The 19974-nt window shown below is 39.8% G+C and overlaps 4 non-coding genes across 4 annotated transcripts; all 4 read left to right on the plus strand.

Annotated features, from left to right (window-relative positions):
* The first annotated feature begins 17694 nt into the window (after positions 1–17694).
* Positions 17695–17798, plus strand: LOC144894706 (U6 spliceosomal RNA). Its single transcript, XR_013625359.1, has one exon. It is a non-coding gene; the product is annotated as a U6 spliceosomal RNA (small nuclear RNA).
* Positions 17799–18164: 366 nt separating this feature from the next.
* On the plus strand, positions 18165–18279 carry LOC144894696 (U5 spliceosomal RNA). Its single transcript, XR_013625349.1, has one exon. It is a non-coding gene; the product is annotated as a U5 spliceosomal RNA (small nuclear RNA).
* Positions 18280–18593: 314 nt separating this feature from the next.
* trnal-aag (transfer RNA leucine (anticodon AAG)) lies at positions 18594–18675 on the plus strand. Its single transcript has one exon. It is a non-coding gene; the product is annotated as a tRNA-Leu (tRNA).
* Positions 18676–18892: 217 nt separating this feature from the next.
* trnal-uag (transfer RNA leucine (anticodon UAG)) lies at positions 18893–18974 on the plus strand. The gene has a single exon. It is a non-coding gene; the product is annotated as a tRNA-Leu (tRNA).
* Positions 18975–19974: the final 1000 nt, after the last annotated feature.

Raw genomic sequence — 19974 nt, forward strand, 5'->3', positions numbered from 1 at the left:
ACCAGTCATGATGTGCTATATATATCACTATATTGACACTTACTATGGTACCCATTATGTCATTGGATGGTCTTATCACCTTGTACTTTGGTACAAGGTACATTATTAAAAAAAAACAAAAAAAAGCTTAAACTGTATTATGGAAAGCAGGAAGTGAACAAATGTAACAGTTACTGATTGTAAAAGTACCAGATGGAGGCGTAAGATTTAATAAGCTTTGCTTCTTCCTACTCCTTTTGGACATGTGGAACTGTGAACTGATTATGGGATGCATTCAATTGTAATCTGATGCATGTTCAAATGAAATTAAACCATTACCATTACAATTGTGCATGTAGCCAATGTTTTGTGGGATCATGACCACCTTGTAAATGTTAATAAAAAAATATTTAGTTCCTAAATGTGGTGACTTGCTCATTTCAACAGCAGCGAGTAAAAAAAATTAGACCTTCTGCATCTTGCTACAGTATAAGTGCTGGTGTCCCTCTGAACACTTTATTGTTCATCTGCTAGGGACGATTGCCAGCTGCTTCCTGTGTCCGCTCATTGATGAACAGTGGTTGTGAGTTATGATCATAATAACGTTTACGATTGCCCAATAAATTCATAACTTTTTGTGCTTTGGGTGGGAGTCTGCTTGATTTGCATGAGATGGCTTAGGGGTGTCCAAAGTTTTTCCAACAAGGGCCACATATTGAAAAATGAAAGAATGCAAGGGCGAATTTCATATTTTTTAGACTTTCATAATATTGTGATTTAATTCCCATAATATTTTGACTTCATTTGTTTGTTTCTTTCCGCTTTTTTCTGATTACGGAGTCGCCACAGTGGATCTTTTTTTTGCGCATACTGATTTTTGGCTTGAACTCTATTTTTTCTGGATGCTCTTCCTGACGATTACCGATGATGCTTACAAGTGGAGATTCAAATTGGCGGTGTCCGCTCCAAAGTCCAGAACGTAATATTTTGACTTTATTCCCATATCATAACCTTTTTATGAAAAACAAATTAGTTTTAATATTACAATTTTAAAACAACATATCTTTTCTTTCATATTTCAAGAAATGGGAAAAGAGAAGCAGCCCATGTGGTAACCTATTTACGTTTCAATTGTTTTGATGTTAATCCCTTCCAGTCTTTTCCTCACATTATCACTAGCCATCGGATGTGACAACACGATGTTGAAGGTTAATTGTCGAGCCATATTTGCATGCAAAGAAATAAGCGTATTCCACAGAGACACATGCAAATAACGCCAGGACTGAATAGGCATTTACTGGAAAGTAACAAGACAAAAAAACATTGTCATTGACATTCCAAATGAGGTACCACCAGTATCACCAGTATTCTCCTCTTTCTTGCTCCTTAACAGGGCCACCGATCAGCTCAGTAGCCATGAGAGGAAAATTATATAATCAGAAACAGTATTCAGGTTTTTGGAATTCCAGCACTGCAAAGTATGACAAAAGGTAAGCAAAGACTTGTGATGAGATGAGAAAAGAGTCAATATTTAAAAAAAAAAACATCTCAACAATATTACAGTATGAGTGGTAGGATATGCATATATTGTTGCAGTGACCTGTATATTGTTACACATTTTCATATGGTCTGATTTAACATGAACCTGCTGAACATTGCTGCTCTTATACAAAGGAAACACATAATTTTGGAATTTCAGTAATGGTAACGGTTTTATTTCATTTGAACATGCATCAGATTACAATTGAGTGCATCCCATAATCAGTTCACAGTTCCACATGTCCAAAAGGAGTAGGAAGAAGCAAAGCTTATTAAATCCTACCCCTCCATCTGGTACTTTTACAATCAGTAACTGTTACATTTGTTCACTTCCTGCTTTCCATAATACAGTTTAAGTTTTTGTTTTTGTTTTTTTTTTTTTAATAATGTACCTCGTACCGAAGTATGAGGTGATATGAGCATCCAATGCCATAATGGGTACCATAGTAAGTGTCAATATAGTGATATATATAGCACATCATGACTGGTTCAAGACTCTTCATCCTTGTATTTAGCAAACATCAACTGCTTGTATTGTTTCTTGAATTGGCTCATCGTTGTGCATTGTTTGAGGTCCTTACTCAATCCATCCCATAGTTTGATTCCACATACTGAAATGCTATGGCTTTTTAACGTAGTCCTAGCATAGAAGTGTTTCAAATGTACTTCTTCCCTGAGATCTTATTTCTCCTTTCTTGTAGAGAAGAATTGGATGACATTTATTGGTTATTCGTAGCCTTATGCATTATTTTAGCTGTTTGAAGATGAACTATATCAGCAAGTATAACACTCATATTACTCAATATAATGGACATAATAAGAGGAAATTTAAGGCATATATGAGACTTGCTCATGTGTATTGATGTACATGTGTTTTAGACGTGTGTAGGGCAGAGAGTGGCTTCAGGTGTTCAGAATTTTGCTTTATTTTGATACTTATGTTATATTACTTATATTATGTTACTGTGTCTGTAGCGAGATCACACCTGCAATAAAAGCCTGTTTTTGTGGCGATCAGGTCTGGCGCTTGTCTTACAGTAACATTACTGAGACTTAGTGACCAGTCAGTGTCCAATACTGCTTTTGTATTTTAGTTCATTTAGCCATTTTTAGGCTTCAAAATACTTAGTTTAGGCAAAAACAATAGTCAATAGCCACGTTTACATGAGGAGTTTTTCTCTTTCCGACTGACCTTTCCGAAATCAATGGTATACATGGAAAGAAATATTAAAATCTCATCTACATGCGGCACTATAATAAAACGGAATAGTCAATTGGGCATGCCCAGTAAAACGTAAACATCAACATCACGTGATACCGACTTCCCGGAGTTTTTCTTTCACTTGTTGGAATAACTCAGTATTGCAAGTTTTTCGTTCATCCAGTCTTGAAATTTAGTTTGGATGAAAAACAAATTTTCCGCAGCAGTCCAGTGCCGATTGCTCACCTCCATTTGAAGAACTGAAGAACGTCTGGATCTGCGTGTTACGTCATATCTGAGCATACGCTGAAAGAACGCACCCGGGATAAATTTAAACAGGAAAAGATAAAATGCAATCTTGCTAATATTTTCTAATTAAACTTGGGACATGTTTTATACAGATATATACTTTCTTTTTTAAAACTGGACTCAAGTATAGAAAGGTTTAGGTTCTGTTCCCCAGATGGCGGTAATGCACAAGAAAGCTGCTTGCCAACTACCAATATTAGATTAGATTAGATTCAACTTTATTGTTATTGCTCATGTCACTGGTACAGGGCAACAAAATGCAGTGAGCATCCAACCAGAGTACCTTAGTAGTAAGTAAATGTAGAAAAAAAATGGGCAGATCTATGTAAAAAACTATAACAGCAGAAGAAGAAAAACAAAAAGAAGAACGCACCATGACAACTTTCTGTCTGAGCGAGTACAAGATACCTCAATCGGATTGGGGAAATGAATATTCCACCCCTGTGAATCCGATTATATATTCATTCAGATTGGCACTTTTCTTTCGGAATGAGGTGTATGCAAAGGTTAAATTCTTTCCGTTTGAGCAAATAAACTGAATGCAATTGGAATATTTGGGTCCATGTATACGTGGCTAATGTAAAATTTACATCAAGATTTATAATTTTTTGACTCACAGGCTGGAGTTATTAATATAGAGTATATGAACAGAAATGTGTGGACAGATTGCTGTATATTCTTATGTATGAGTTCACATAACATGAATGAAAGAAAAGCCCAACATTTGTGGTTGTGGGGTTCAGGTGTAATTTGTATCTGTGGGAACAGTTTTGATTAAAAAAAAATATTAAACTCTACCTGTACTTGAGACATATTGGTCACATACAGAAGCGATTTAAGAACATTAAGTACATTTTTGTTCTTTATTCACACAATTCGTGTAGCATCTTGGTGCTGACAATGGTGAAAATTGCAAGGAGATAAGAATGCCTGGTATCACATCAGGTGTGTGGGTGGAATACACAAGTTGACGGGTCATTCAATACAATGTGAATTTTCAGCATCGCCTTTTGAAAATAAATAAATAAAGCAATTGAACTCAACCATGTAGCATTTGTACCAGCAGATGCTTTTCTTCTTGCATTTCCCCAGTATAGTATTGTTACAACCAATTAAAAAACTATATGGGTAATTTCAGCTGGTCCTATTTCCAGTCTGGTGCAGTGTGGAGTCTCCATTCACCCTTTTTTGTGAAAGGGGCACACCCATAAAGACACACTTTGGGCCGCACCAAAATTGTTTTGTTTTTACAAATTGGTGGGTGCCTTGTCTGTCATGAGTCGTTAGAATCATCTTCACTTTCCATCCTTACGGCACCCCTGTATGGTTGGAAGGGACTTGGACACAGTGTTAAACATGTTGTTCTTACAAGGCCAAATGGGAATAAAATGTTTTGTTGTGATATTACATTTTCAGGATTATAATAATCGGTAGCGCCAGCATAAACAACACTGAGATTTTTCATCTATCGCTCTCATGCCACATCACTTTGAATGCCCAGAGATGGGCGCAATGTTGTTTTGCAGGATACCAGTAGTTTACCTACAGGAGACACAATTTTTGCATTTATTTTATTATGATTAATTTGTTAATTAGCATTCTTTATTTAGTAATTTTTGTTTAACTTAATGCAACTTAATTTACCCTTTTGTACTATATTTATGCATGTATATTTTTTCTTTCTCTCATCAATATAGCACAATTATGTGACTGTACTATTATCGTATTACCACTTTTTATTTTTTATTTTTTATTTTTTATTTTTTATTTTTTATTTTTTATTTTTTATTTTTTATTTTTTATTTTTTATTTTTTATTTTATTTATTTATTTTTTATTATTTTTTTTATTATTTTTTTTTATTTTTATCTTTTGTATTACCACTTTTCCTGATTCCTGTCGGTATTCCGTTGTGATACTGCACAACCCTCCCTTCCTCCTGTTAACCGTCCTATGTCCATGTATTGTTTTATAACCTTCTAAATATCCACCTTATATGATTATCACACTTAATGTTAACAATATAAAAAAAAAAGTAAAAAAAAAGAAAAATTACCGACCTGAGGTGTGGCGGACATTAAGCGTACGTACTGTACATATACTGTACATATGACGTAATGTTCTCTGTTCTCCCACTGACACGTTCCTGTGTCCGACAGTCAAGCAATGTTTTCTCTGGCACTGAGTTCAGATTTGGCTACTTTTTTCTTTATATGTCTATATTATTTTGTAAGAATTGTCAAATAGCCCTCGGAAATCTGACACCACAAGTACGGTATTCATGAAACTCACATTGATTGGCCCACGTCTGGGCGCCAGCGATGGAAAGTTGCAAATTTATCAACTTTCTGGGATTGTGTCAAAAGACACAGGTTGCATGACACGCATGCACCAGCACCAACATGCATGACACGCCACACACGGGAGGCAATAGCATGTCTCTTGTGATTTTTCCATTTTTGTAGCCAGCAAGTACCATGTATGCATTTAGCTTGGACACTTTATGCTTCATGAATTGTGACATAAGCATCTTGTGGACATTGCATTGTTGCATCTGTGCTTTTTATCCGGTAAGAAGTTGCAAGATGAGGTTTGTATTCATGTATGGGCTTGTGTATGATGGTTGCACTATGTTTACAATTGCTATGTGTTGTATCATCTTGTATAAGAACTGAGGAGAAGTGTTTGTCATTGTATATGTTGTTATTTTATAGTGTCTGTGCCATCTTAACAAGATCTTTGAATTGTACTTTTCAAACTTTGTAGAAACGGTTCGACACAGTATAAGCTGGTGGCATTTCCTCTCCCAGAGACCACATATTGTATGTGTGTCGGCACTTCAATGTTGTTGTTTTTATTTTTTTTTTACCCTGCCTGAGGACTGGGTCTTCAGAATAAACATGACTCCTCTCCCAAGTTTAAATAGCTCTGCCATTTCCCCTTATATAACCCGGTTGTCTGAAACAAGTTGGTGTATGTGTGTGAGATACCACGGTGTTCGCCCGAGGTACTAAAATAGCTTGACAAAATCCCTCAGGTTTCAATAGCTGTCAACGTACCTGATATCACCTGAGCCAGACATGGCAAAGAGAGAAGTGAGCGAGGGAAGAAAAGCAAGGGTAAGCCAAGGCAGATGGGAAAAGAGATGACAGGCTTTGTTAAGGCATTGGAGGCAATAAAAAAAGAAAAAAACATCATATTCTAGAGGAAAAAAAAAAGAGCAGAATGTTTGGTAGTCACCAGTGCTCAATTCTAAATTTATGTCAGACAAGCACAACAGGACCTGCATCCGTTATTCACCAACTTTTGTACAATAACCTTTTTACATAATAGTCACATGGTTTCACCAGATTAAACTGTTCGCCGATTACTGTCACAGTTTCTGAGGCACCAAAAATAGTAATGTAGTAATGAAGGTTATGTATAGTATTTCCAGAAAGAAATGACTAATTATTATACAAAAATATTAAAATTATCATATTTTGACATACTACTTACATACACCACCTCAAAATAATATCATATTAGTAGAATGGAGTTGAAATATTAATGAAAAAGTATTTAAAATTCAAACACAAACAAAACAAAATAAAGGTGCAATTTTTGCAACATTATGTTGGGGAAAAAGTGTAATAATATGGGAATAAAGTACAAATAATAAAACACAAACAATAACATGTGTAGGTGTATTTATGGTACAATAAACATTTCTAAACAAAGCTGGATTGTTTTATGGTGTGTGCATCTCATGTCGTTTTTGTGGACCCATTCTTGTCTTGTCTCATCTTATGGGTCGTGTGTCTGGAAAGAGCAGATGTAAAGATGTAAAGCGATGACCCCAACTCTTAATCTGACAGAAGAATCTGAGATGACAGATGATAGGATAATAAGGCCACATTAGCACTCCACGTCAATTCTGCTTTTTACCCCCAATTCAATCAATTGATTTTTATAGGACCAAATCACAACAGCAGTAATCTCATGGCACTTTACACATGAAGGTCACTTTCATAAATAAAAACAGAGAACCAACTGAAACCCTGTATGAGCGAGTGAGTAAGCACTTGGTAATGGATACAAGGAAAATGGACTATGGACTACGAAAATGAACTACGTTAAAAAGCCATAGCTTTTCAGTATGTGGAATCAAACTATGGAATGGATTGAGTAAGGAAATCAAACAATGCACAACGATGAGCCAATTCAAGAAACAATACAAGCAGTTGATGTTTGCTAAATACAAGGATGAAGAGTCTTGAACCAGTCATGATGTGCTATATATATCACTATATTGACACTTACTATGGTACCCATTATGGCATTGGATGCTCATATCACCTTGTACTTCGGTACGAGGTACATTATTTAAAAAAAAAAAAACCTAAACTGTATTATGGAAAGCAGGAAGTGAACAAATGTAACAGTTACTGATTGTAAAAGTACCAGATGGAGGGGTAGGATTTAATAAGCTTTGCTTCTTCCTACTCCTTTTGGACATGTGGAACTGGGAACTGATTATGTGATGCGTTCAATTGTAATCTGATGCATGTTCAAATGAAATAAAACCATTACTATCACCAAGGAAAAACTCCCTCAGGAGAAGAAATGCTGAACAGAACCCAGGATCTGTAGGATGGCCGTCTGTCTCAAACGGGTGGCTTAAAATATAAAAATGCAGAGCAATCCAAAACTTCTTTAAGGGCTCACTTCCAAATGTACAAACCTCATTAATTCATGTTTTGGCAATGTTAACCCAAGAATGCAACATTTTATAATAACATTTACCCCGCGCTCACACTGAATCCAATCCGTTGTGGCCATTGGAAGCGTTCCATAAGATTCCATAAGACACCAGCTCCATGCGGCCGTATGGCAAGATGGATTTTTTTCTGGGTGCCGCAGACATCACAGATGCCGAAGCACCCCCTGTCAATTTAATAATAATAAGCATGGTCTGTCTATGACTATGACTACTGGGATAAGCTCCAGCGGTAGTGAATGAATGTCTATGACTATACAAACTGTATGTTTGAGCATTACCTTTGCTCGCTGGGTCTTGCTATTCAACACTGACACAAATAGAGCCATATGCGTGAACTCTGAACTCTGGTCACAAAAACAAAGATAGGTCTTTCTGCATCTGGTAGTTGCAGGAATTTTCTGATTTTCTTTATGTTTTGTAAATGTTCTGGACACTCATCACTAAAGGAAATATCCTGATTCAAGATGTGAGGGGAAGGGCGGCACGGCGGACGAGTGGTTAGCGCACAGACCTCACAGGTAGGAGACCAGGGTTGAATTCCACCCTGGCCATGTCTGTGTGGAGTTTGCATGTTCTCCCCGTGCATGCGTGGGTTTTCTCCGGGTACTCCAGTTTCCTCCCACATTCCAAAAACATGCTAGGTTAATTGGCGACTCCAAATTGTCCATAGGTATGAATGTGAGTGTGAATGGTTGTTTGTCTATATGTGCCCTGTGATTGGCTGGCGACCCGCCCAAAGACAGCTGGGATAGCCTCCAGCACCCCGTGCGACCCTCGTGAGGAAAAAGCGGTAGAAAATGAATGAATGAATGAAGATGTAAGGGGCGAGTGCAAGACCATCTTGAACAAGTAATATCATTTTCAATCTTGTTTTGTCTTTTTTCTCTTACGTTAGCTGTATCCGACTTTTTCATGTCAGTATGAAGAGTACAATTCCACTTTTAAATGTGACCCAGGCCTCTTTCGTATGTGGTCATGAATCACCGCAGGAGAATATTAGAGAATCTATTCGCTTGGGAAAACGTAATAAAGTACAGATTCACTTCATGCATACAAAATACTCATGATAAAGCACATTCTTCTTTCAACAACTTTGTAAGGAGAACCTCTCATAGGACAACTCGGTCTGCCTCGAGAGGGGACTGCCATTTTACAAAAACAGTGTTTGGGCAGTTCTACATTTCCTACCCAGTATATCAAACCTGCAACACAATTCCTGGGAATAATAAGGGAAAAAGCAACACAAGCATAATTTATTCAACAATGTCTGGTAATTAATGACAGCTTGAGGGTAAAAACTGCAAAAAAAACAAAAATTCTAGGCATTAGTATAAAGGGAGTAATATGGATCTTATTGTTTTATTTATCTGTATGGTATATAAAATGAATTTGAGGCAGTGTGCAATCCACAACAGCACCTTTGGCATGAACTTTGTTGTTTTATGTATTTTTTATTGTCTGTAATTTTAACATCAACCTGCCTCGGGACTGGATATGGGAATAATTAGCCATTGGCTACAATCTGTCCAATGTTGATTACACATTATTGTGCCTATCTAACTAAGTTAAATCTAACTTTTCTTCAAGATACTTTAGTGGGTTTTTTTTTTCAGGAAGTACTCTGCTGAATAGTAGGAAATTGGGCCCTGTTCTCCAGCTTTTCGTCTGCATCTGGTTCATAATTTATTAAGTGCACATTGATATGCATTGGGCTTCTCACTCTGCTTCTGCTTCATATATTCACTCAGTTAGGGATCATATTTATGTATTCATCTTTCTCTATCTGTATGCTTGAGTGGCAAAGGTTCAAGATTTATATTGTAGATTTTTTTCTGTAACTTGAGCTAACTCATGTGACATGCAACAACAGCAGTGTTCTGCCGTTGTTCATTTTAATCACTTGTTATATGAAATTCATTAATTGCAATTGGCTATTCAGCGACCATTTTATTCTGTTTATTTGGGTCTGGGTCACGGGAGTGAGGAAGTTCAGACTTCCCGGGGACATCGAGTCGTTTGCAGGCCGGCTCCAGTGTGTCCAAGCTCTGCCCCAGGGCCTCCTCCCGGCTGGACACACAAGAGAGACGTCCAGGAGGCAGCCAGATAAAATATCCTAGCCCCACAACTTGCTCCTCTAAATGTGAAGGAGTAGTGGCTCTACTCTGAAGTCCTCCCGGATTACTGAGTTCTTCCAACTAATGTCATAGGGTCAAGTCCAGCTGTCCTACAAAGGAATCTTTCAGTCATAACCCAAAGCCCATCACCATAGGTGAGGGTGGGAACTTCAATCAGCCATTAATTTGAGAGCTTTTCCCTTCCAGCTCAGGTCTCTTCACCACAAGGGTCCCGTACAGCGATTACATGCAGATGCTGTGCCGATCTGCCTGCAGATCTCTCACTCCGGTCTTTCCTCACTTGTGAACAAGATGAGCTTACATAAACCCTAACACCTGGGACAAGACCTAACTCCCAACTCAAAGGGTGAAATCCGTCTTTTCCGGCTGAGAACCATGGCCTCAGATTTGGAGGTGTTGAGGTGACATTATGCACTTGTAAATGCCGATAAATTAGGGATAGTTTGTTGTTCATTATTAAGCAATTTGTGTACTGTGTATGTGTATAAGTGACCTTGAAGACTCTTTAGTGTTTAGTATCAACTCTTCTGCAACTTTAATTTTTTTTTTTTAGTTACTTAATGCTTTTATTTTTAAATTTTTCCAGTTTATGTTTCTACAATCAGTTGGCTACAAGTACATCTGTACCATTGTCTTGTACGGCTGAAACGTCATTGCCCGTCTACACGAGAGTTGCTGATGAGAACAATGGAAAGTTGTAGGAGACTTGTAGATTTTTACTGTAACAAAAATTTTACTCCAGTTTGATTCACTTTGTATGGATTCATTTCAGCAGCAAAATGCCAATGAGAGGGTTGAAAAACATACCCTGGCACACAGACACTATACAGACAGGGGCTGAAAGTTGACTGGCCAATCACAAAGCATGAAGGGTGAATACATAAAGAGGATTTTCCTTCATCACGATTACGGATAATGATGAGCTGTACTTGTTTCATACTCATACTCTGCAAAAATGCATAACGAATACTCATCTACAACGACTATCCAGCTCAGTTATAAATGTACGTTGGTCACAGATAAGCCTGCCAATGTTCTCATAAGCAAATATGGGACAAAAGGTTTTGACTGGTGCTCAATCCTCCAAACATTATAGTTGCGTTGGCAACACTAACCCGAAAAACAGGGACAGATATTTTCAATGTAAGTATTCATATGTATTTCTGTATTTTTACAGCACTTTGTAGGTCTGTTGTGTTGCTTAAGGTTGCATGAATAAACCTATAAATATGTAAACACGGATATTTCTATTTGAAACGTTATTCTTCAAACTTTTGAATGAAAAAGAGGAAAAGGCATGACTCACCAAGTGTACTTTTTCCAGGGATATGTTTTGCTGCTCTTGACTAATTCAAGGATTTTTTCCCCTTTTGCACAGCCAGAAAAAAGATATAGTTCATGGAGATCTGAAGTTAACTTTTGCATCTGTGGCTAAAGTCTGGCCATTTATTCGCTATCAAGAAGAGGAAACATCCTTTTGACAAAGGCATCCTGGACATGTTCCAGTGGGCTTTTTCACTCATTCATTCATTCATTCATTCATTCATTCATTCATTTTCTATCGCTTTTCATCACGAGGGTTGCGGAGGTGCTGTCTTTGGGTGAGAGGCGGGGCACACTCTGGACTGGTCGCCAGCCAATCACAGGGCACATATAGACAAACAACCATTCACACTCACATTCATATCTATGGACAATTTGGAGTCGCTAATTAACCTAGCATGTTTTTGGAATGTGGGAGGAAACCGGAGTACCCGGAGAAAACCCACGCATGCACGGGGAGAACATGCAAACTCCACACAGAGAAATGGCCGTGGATGGAATTGAACCCTGGTCTCCTAGCTGTGAGGTCTGCGCGCTAACCACTCATCCGCTTTTTCACTCAGTGTCAACAAAAGCTAAAAATGTTCTTCTCTTTGTGAGATACTGAGAAGTGATTTACTCAGTATAAACAAACACCTGACCACAGGCATGCTTACAGCTGTTACAAGCTATGAGACGTGGGCAATTTGCTTTTAAAACATGACTGATTTTAGTATTAGTAAACTGATGCTCACATTATCTGCTGCATAAGCTGTGATGTGTCTGCAGTTCATACTTTCCCAGAGACCGTGTATGCGTTTAATGTACGCTATTTGCTGTTTCATCACTGTCTTCATAAAAGTCCAGTCATTTCTTCTGCACACCATCAGAGATGCACAGTCTCTCACGCACAGTGGAAACATGACTTGATTGACAAATAGGTGGCAAGGAAATCATACATAGGCTGACTATGTGCAGAGTGGAAGCTTATTCAAAATAGCCTACAGTATTTGTTCCCAACATATTCATTTCCATCATCACCTACTGTATTTGTTGACCAACAAATCAGTGAGAATACTAAGACAGTCAGTGACAGACTGTTCTATATGGTGCACATACAAGACATAAAGCACACCTTATTGTGGTGGACCGGTTTTAGTGCCCGGGTGGTCCTTGTAACTACGTTTTTGGCTATGTGCCTCTGGAAAGGAAAAGGGTATATTGCATCCTTGGGGACAAGTTATTTGATGAGAGAAAATACAGCATATTGAGATAGAGACTAGAAAAGAAGATTTGGTTTACAGCTCGACCAAGAGTAATAGACAGAGGAAACTGAGTGAATAAAATTGGACTCAAAGCTTTATATGCCCCATGAGAGGGTGAAAGGAGAAACCGAAATGATAGAAAAAAGAAAGATATTGCGTATACTCAGTGAACACGACATGTGTTTGCACAATCTAATTAAAAACAAGACAAGAGCTGTATGAAATATTCTGTCGTGAAAAAGGAAATATTGCTCGGTTCAGTGACACTGTCACATAGGTAGTTATTTAAAAATATATTTATTATTGTGGTTGTATTGTGCAGCCTTGCAAAATGTTTCTATTTTAAACTGAAAAGGTCTGCTCATATTTTTCAGAAGCAAAGCAAAAGGCAATCATGAACAACATGTTAAAACCAAAGAAAGTTATAAGTACAGCGGAACCTTGGTTCTCCTCATTAATCCAATCCAGAAGGTCAGACTCTTAACAGAAACACATTCTAACCAAATACATTTTATAAATAATGTAAAACCCAATACAGTTATTATTCATTAATGGTGGTTAATTGGTTCCAGAACCAACTCTCATCAGTAAATTTCTTAGAATTAAGATTCCTTATTTATAAATTGAATATTTTCATATACTCAGCAAGAAATATAAAAGCAACACATTTGTTTTTGGTCCCATTTTTCACAAGATTAAAATTTATTCCAGATAAACAATATTACCATTTCCTTTCCTTCCATTTCCACAAATCTGTCTAAATGTTCCGCTTTGCTGAGATGATCCAGCCCACCTCACAGGTGTGCCACATCAAGAAGCTGATCTGACATCAAGTGTACCTCATACTGCCCACAATAAAAGGCTACTCTGAAATGTGCAGTTTTGTCTCGCAGCAAAATGCCACAGATGTCGCAAGCATTGAGAAAGTGAGCAATTGGAATGCTGACAGCAGGAATGTCAACGACATCTGTTGCTCGTGCATTTAATGTTCCTTTTTCCACCATAAGCCGATGGACGAAGAACACAAGTGCATTTTATTGATGGCATTTTGAATGCACAGAGACACGGTGATGAGATCCTGAGGCCCATTGTTGTGCCATACATCCATGAACATCACCTCATGTTTCAGCAAGATAAGGCACGGCCCCATTTTGCAAAGATCTGTACACAATTCTTGGAAGCTGAAAACGTCCCAGTTTTTGCATGGCCATGGCATTCGGTATGTTTGGGATGTGCTTGACCGGCATAAACGACGTGTACCAGTTCCCACTGATATCCAGCAACTTTGCACAGCCATTGAAGAGGAGTGGGCCAACATTCCACAGGCCACAACTGACAATCTGATAAACTCCATGCAAAGATGTGTTGTACTGCATGAGACAAATGGTGGTCACAACAGATGCTGACTGGTTCTGAGTCCCCAGACCCTCAATAAAGCTAAAAATATGCACATTTCAGGGTGGCCTTTTATTGTGGACAGTCTAAGGCACCCCTGTGCACTAATCATGGTGTCTGATGATCTTGATGTGGCACTCCAGTGAGGTGGGATGGATTATCTCAGCAAAGCAGAATTGCTCGCAATCACAAATCTGGTGGTAGTGTCACGGGCGCGCTCGACGGTGTTGCGTTGCGACCCCAGTATGCAGAGAGCAGGACAAAAAGTTCAAATAAAGGGTAGTTTAATCCAAAAAGGGCAGCAACAGGAAAACACAACAGCCACTTCAACGCAAGGACAATTCGCAATGAAACCACAACAGAAACCAGCACGCACCTGAACTAAATAGGGGTAATGAAATTAGAAGCAGGTGTGTGAAAAGAGCAGGGGTAAGGAAAACGGAAGAGAACAACAGAAGGAAGTGATTACCAAAATAAGGGCATAGAAACAGGAACAGAGGAAGAGAAGGAAACAAAGAGAGCTGTCACGAGAGGGTGACGCCCACGTCGTGACAGGGAGGCCTTGTTCCGGGCGCAGACCGAACAGGTGGCCACAAACCTCTTGGCATCCGCTTGAAGGGTGGGCCACCAAAAGTGCTGGCAAAGGAGGAAGATGGTGCGGTTGATCCCAGGGTGGCATGCCAGCTTGGAGCCGTGAGCCCAGCATAAGAGTTGGAACGGAGTCTAGGGATGACGGACAGGTGGGCACACCTTGGGGGGCTGGACCCATAGCGGTAAGTTGCTCCTCCTGTTATCCAAGGCGTTGCGCTTGGGAGTGTAGGGCCTTCTTCAATCAATCAATTAATCAAACTTTATTTGTAGAGTACTTTTTATACTATATAGCATGTAGCAAAAAAAAAAAAAAAAGAAAAAAGATAGACAACAGCAAGACACATATACACACACACTCGCACAGACACACACACATAAGTTTGTTTGCCTGACTACAGAGGAACCAGTTCAGGAAGCGCTGCCATCTGCGCTGGGGGCTGCCCACGGCCCAGGTCATAATGCCGCAATTCAGGGGCCCACCACACAAAAGGTAGGCAGAGGACCCACAGCGCTGCAGTGGGGCACTGCCACAGAGCTCCGAGCCACCCCAGCCGGTAAGCCCCACGAGAGACACCCCAGTCCCCAACTGAGAACAGACCCCAGCGCAGAGAGCCCCCACTGGGGAAACACTGGATATATGGAATAAAAAAAATATTCTTGACGGGGTCCTGCTCAGCGTGGTCCATAGATTGCCTGGTTCTTTCTCTTACATTCCCGCTGTGGACCACAGAATGCAGATGCAGGTTTGAGTGGTTAAAAGTTCTTTAATAACTCAGCAGGCCTCACACAAGGGGTAAAACTAAAGGTGCGAAAAGGGGACAAACTGAGGGCGTTGGTGGCAGCGGCACACCAGGGTAGCTAAACGTAGGGAGAGTCGTCTGGCTGGGAGGGCAGGGACAGCTGGACAGGATGAGGGAGCTGGTAGCGGAGTCATGGCGTGCGAGGACTTCAGATAGTGAGAGTGAAGTTTGGATGTTTTTTAGCCCTTAATAATAAAAAGTTTCATTTAAAAAAGGGCATGTTATGTTGAGTTGTGTTAATTGTCTAATTGTCATTGTCTAATATTTAAATTTGTTTGATGATTTGAAACATTTAAGTGTGTTAAACATGCAAAGCAACAAGAAATCATGAAGGGGGCAATAACTTTTTCACACCATTGTACAGCATATATACAGTATTAAGAGTGCAGTGATACACAATATTCACAGTTCTGTTCGGATTTATACATTTGTGATTTAGGTTTTTGATTTGTTAAATAAATTACCTTGCCTTTTTCAATTTAAATTTTATTGAAATTGCCAACATTTATCTCACCTTAAAAGTAGTTCTGCTACACACACTGAGCACCATATAGAATAAAAAAGCACCATGCAATAGTTAGAATATATAAATAAATGTATCTGATGGAGATCCATGTGGCCATTCATTCATTCATTTTCTACCGCTTATCCCCACGAGGGTTTTGAGTGTGCTGGAGCCTATCCCAGCTGTCGTCGGGCGAGAGGCGGGGTACACCCTGGACTGGTCGCCAGCCAATCACATAGACAAACAACCATTCACACTCACATTCATACCTATGGACAATTTGGAGTCGCTAATTAACCTAGCATGAATCCTTACAAAATAAAAGCTGTACCATACCATCTTCTGGGGTTCAGCAGCGTATTAAACAAAAAACAGGTCCAATTAAATCACACTCTGATGGAGCTACACCTCACACTCATCTTCTGGTGTGCCACTAGTACTTAGCTGAATATACGTATATATATATTAAAAAAAAACATAAATAACTTAAATGAAAGGTCCACTTGAAAACAAAAAAACAGAGGTATCAGGGAAATAGGTTCATGAAGGAATCTTGTAATGGGGCTCGAATGTACGTATGTTCTGGAACAAAAGAAAATGGTCGCCTGTCGAAAGAAATAAAAGTAGCTATTACCCAGTTGATTGCTTTTGCCCTATTTGAATCATGTACTAATGGCTGTCTAAATGAACCTGGTACAGTTTGTAGCATGTGTGTCAAGGTCATACTTGACATGAAATCCAAAACCGTCCCAAACACCAGATCTGAAGGATGGTGGAAGATCTTCAACATCAGGGAAGGCGTTAGCTAGGTTTCAATGAGCTAACCTGCATGTAGCTTCTCTAAGCAGTGTGGAATGAATATGGGAGTATATATATACATATATATATATATGTGTGTGTGTGTGTCCATATATATGTAAATATATAATACATATATGGATGCAAAATTGTATCATGTGGTGTGACAAAACTGGACAGTTTGATGATCAAGGTGAACCGGGTACAACAGAATTGGCATCGACATTTTATTCCATGAATTAACTAATTAACGTTTCACATGACCTTTCAAGTTAATTGAACACTAACACTTTATTATTGCTGCTAATTTAGATGCAATTATAAGGTGAGGGTTAATTATCCCTTCCCGGATTTACAGTACATGCTTGAAACCTTGTTATAATGATGCACATACTGGTACCCTAAAAACATAAACACATGCGTTAATAAAGCCCCATTTGTCCTTTCATTCATAATTCACCCTTCAAATTGGGCATTAAAAGGAAGACGTATTCACCGCACGGCACAGCGTGGTACAGCAGAGCTTGCTCATTTACAAGGGTATGTATGGTTTTCCAAGAGCTTTAAATAAGACTTGCTGGCTTCAGACTCAGCTTGAGAGCAGGGTAGTTTACGTTGCTGTTAGAGAAAGCAACTGAAAGAAAATATAAAGCACACAGAAGCTGTAATCACATTAGCGGTGCTTGTGGAATTTAAGAGAGATGGGAAATTCTTGTTAGTAATTGTGAAGTTCTTTTGGATTTAAGCCAGCCTGAACTTGAAAAGTTTGAGAAGACAGTTGAGGACAATTTATCAACTCAATTCTCGTGGAGTTTTATTTCACACTTTTACATTGACCATTGAATATTTATATTGACATTTTACATGACCTTGCCAGGTGAGGTTGATAACCTTTAACTCAAAGAAAAATAGCATCAAATTACTATTCAAGACTAAGACAATAAACAGGAAATTATCAAACAAGACAAATTGAAGAGAACACTCATTGGATTACATTTATTAAAAAAAAACATTAACTTAGTTTAGGCTAAATATCAAAGAGCATGTGAAATATGATGAATAAATGATTACGAAAAATCAATAATGCAACATAGAATATATTTTAAAAGTGAAGTTGTCAAGCTAGAGAGAAATTGTTTGATTCTGGAATGCAACAGAGAAGTGAAAATTTCCCTGCGCAAGGATGACACGCAATTTTGTGAAGCGTAGCCAAATTTTAACACCATTAACATGCCAACATGTACATTGCATGTTACCTCTGCGGTAGTGTGGCCCAGTGGTCAAAGGCGCTGGCTTTGTGCTCCAGTTGCATTTGAGCTGTTGGTTCTAATCCCACCATGAATCCAAAGCAGTACTTTGTCAACATCTTTGCCTTTAGCCACCTTGTGATACTGGGGCCAATTGACTTTCCAACCTTTCCAAGCAATATATAATGGTTGACGTAGTCGACCGCCAAGGAGACAGGAAGACCCTTACGGTTTCAGTCTGTTTTATAACATTCCCCACACGTCAGACTCACAGTGACACCTTGACTTTCAGGGGTATCAGCAAATGGCTGTCCCTTTGTCTCTGGCGATATCGGTAGCGCTCATGTTTCTCTTCAGATCGTACAAATCTTTCGCCTTTTACTAAAGATTTCCGTGGGGAGGAACAGCATGAGTATACTGCCAATTTTTGCTACTCTGCTCTCAGCAGAGTGTTTGTCAATGTTCAAAGTAAGAAGCAGCTCTTTGTTACCAGTCAAATGGTTGTGAGTTTGATGTCTGGAACTGTGTGCGGCACCCAACCCATTTGGCAGAAGCAGCTGTTGGACACATGGAAGATGTCGATATCATCCGCGAGCCGTGCATATGTACCATTTTGCTCGCCAGATCGGTGCCTTTCCATCCGGAAAGCTGGCACTCGTGGCGTCTGGAAACCGTCTCTGCAAATGGTACACAGCCAACAGGCTGCCAAGCTATAGTCGCAATGATTGTTTGAAGTTATGTGACCGAAAGGACAACCCATCTCAGAGGTAGTGTGGCCGAGTGGTCAAAGGCGCAGGATTAAGGCTCCAGTCTCATTTGAGGCGTGGGTTCGAATCCCACCACTGCCATCAAGACAGCAATCCTTTGTCTCCGTCATTGCTTGGGCGTCCCATGATACTTGAACCTTCCTGTGTCAGACTTCTCCTGATTGTGCTTGCCTTTTTAGTTTGATTTCCGCAGTCACCAGCCTGCATGTACCTGTACATCACAGCAAACAGGGCGCTGACTTGTTGTGGCGCTGGCTTCCAGAATATTTGAGGTACAACCTGAGCGAAAGGACACTGGGGTAGTGTGGCCGAGTGGTCGAAGGCGCTGGATTTAGGCTCCAGTCTCATTTGAGGCGTGGGTTCAAATCCCACCACTGCCACCAAGATGGCAGTCAAATGGTTGCGAGTTTGAGGTCTGGAACAGTGTTGTGGCGCCCAACACGTTTGGCAGAAGCAGCCTTTGGACACATGTCCTTTGGAAGATGTCGACATCATCCGCGAGCTGTGCGTATGTGCCGTTTTGCTCACCTTTCCATCCGGAAAGCTGGCACTCACGGCGGGGGCCATTTGGAAACCGTCTCTGTAAATGGTACACAGCCAACAGGCTGCCACGCTTATGGTCATAAGGATTGTTTGAAGTAATGTCCGAAAGGACAGAGGTAGTGTGGCCGAGTGGTCAAAGGCGCTGGATTAAGGCTCCAGTCTCATTTGAGGCGTGGGTTTGAATCCCACCAAGACTTTGTCTCCGTCATTGCTTGGGCGTCCCATGGTCCCATGCTCTCAGCGGAGTCAATGTCAATGTTGAAAGTAATGTCACCAGATCATGTCAGCCTTTCCATCCGGAAAGCTGGCACTCGCGGCGGGGGCCATCTGTACACATGGTACACAGCCAACAGGCTGCCACGCTATAGTCGTAAGGATTTCCAGAGAAGACGTACGTAATGGCTGAGGTTGCATCCTTTCAGTAAAAGCAGCATTGGTCTCTTTGAATAGCCCATAGCTGCTCATGCTTTGCCTCTTGCTCTACGTCTGTTTCACCTTTTGCTCAAGGTTTGTTTTTGAAGCCACTGGCTTTCATATGCCTGTACATCACAGCAACCAGGGTGCTCGCTTTCATAATGTTTGAAGTAATGTGACCGTAAGGACACCCCACCTCAGAGGTAGTGATACTCGAACCTTCCTGTGAAAGACTGTGAAAGATCGTGCTTTACTTTTTCATTCATTCATTCATTCATTTTCTACCGAGGGTCGTGGGGGGTGCTGGAGCCTATCCCAGCTGTCTTCGGGCGGGAGGCGGGTTACACCCTGGACTGGTCACCAGCCAATCACAGGGCACATATAGACAAACAACCATTCACACTCACATTCATACCTATGGAC

Source organism: Doryrhamphus excisus, linkage group LG22 (assembly GCF_037039965.1).
Source record: "Doryrhamphus excisus strain RoL-2023G ecotype Guam linkage group LG22, RoL_Dexc_Guam_v1.1, whole genome shotgun sequence".
NCBI classification, from domain to species: Eukaryota; Metazoa; Chordata; class Actinopteri; order Syngnathiformes; family Syngnathidae; genus Doryrhamphus; species Doryrhamphus excisus.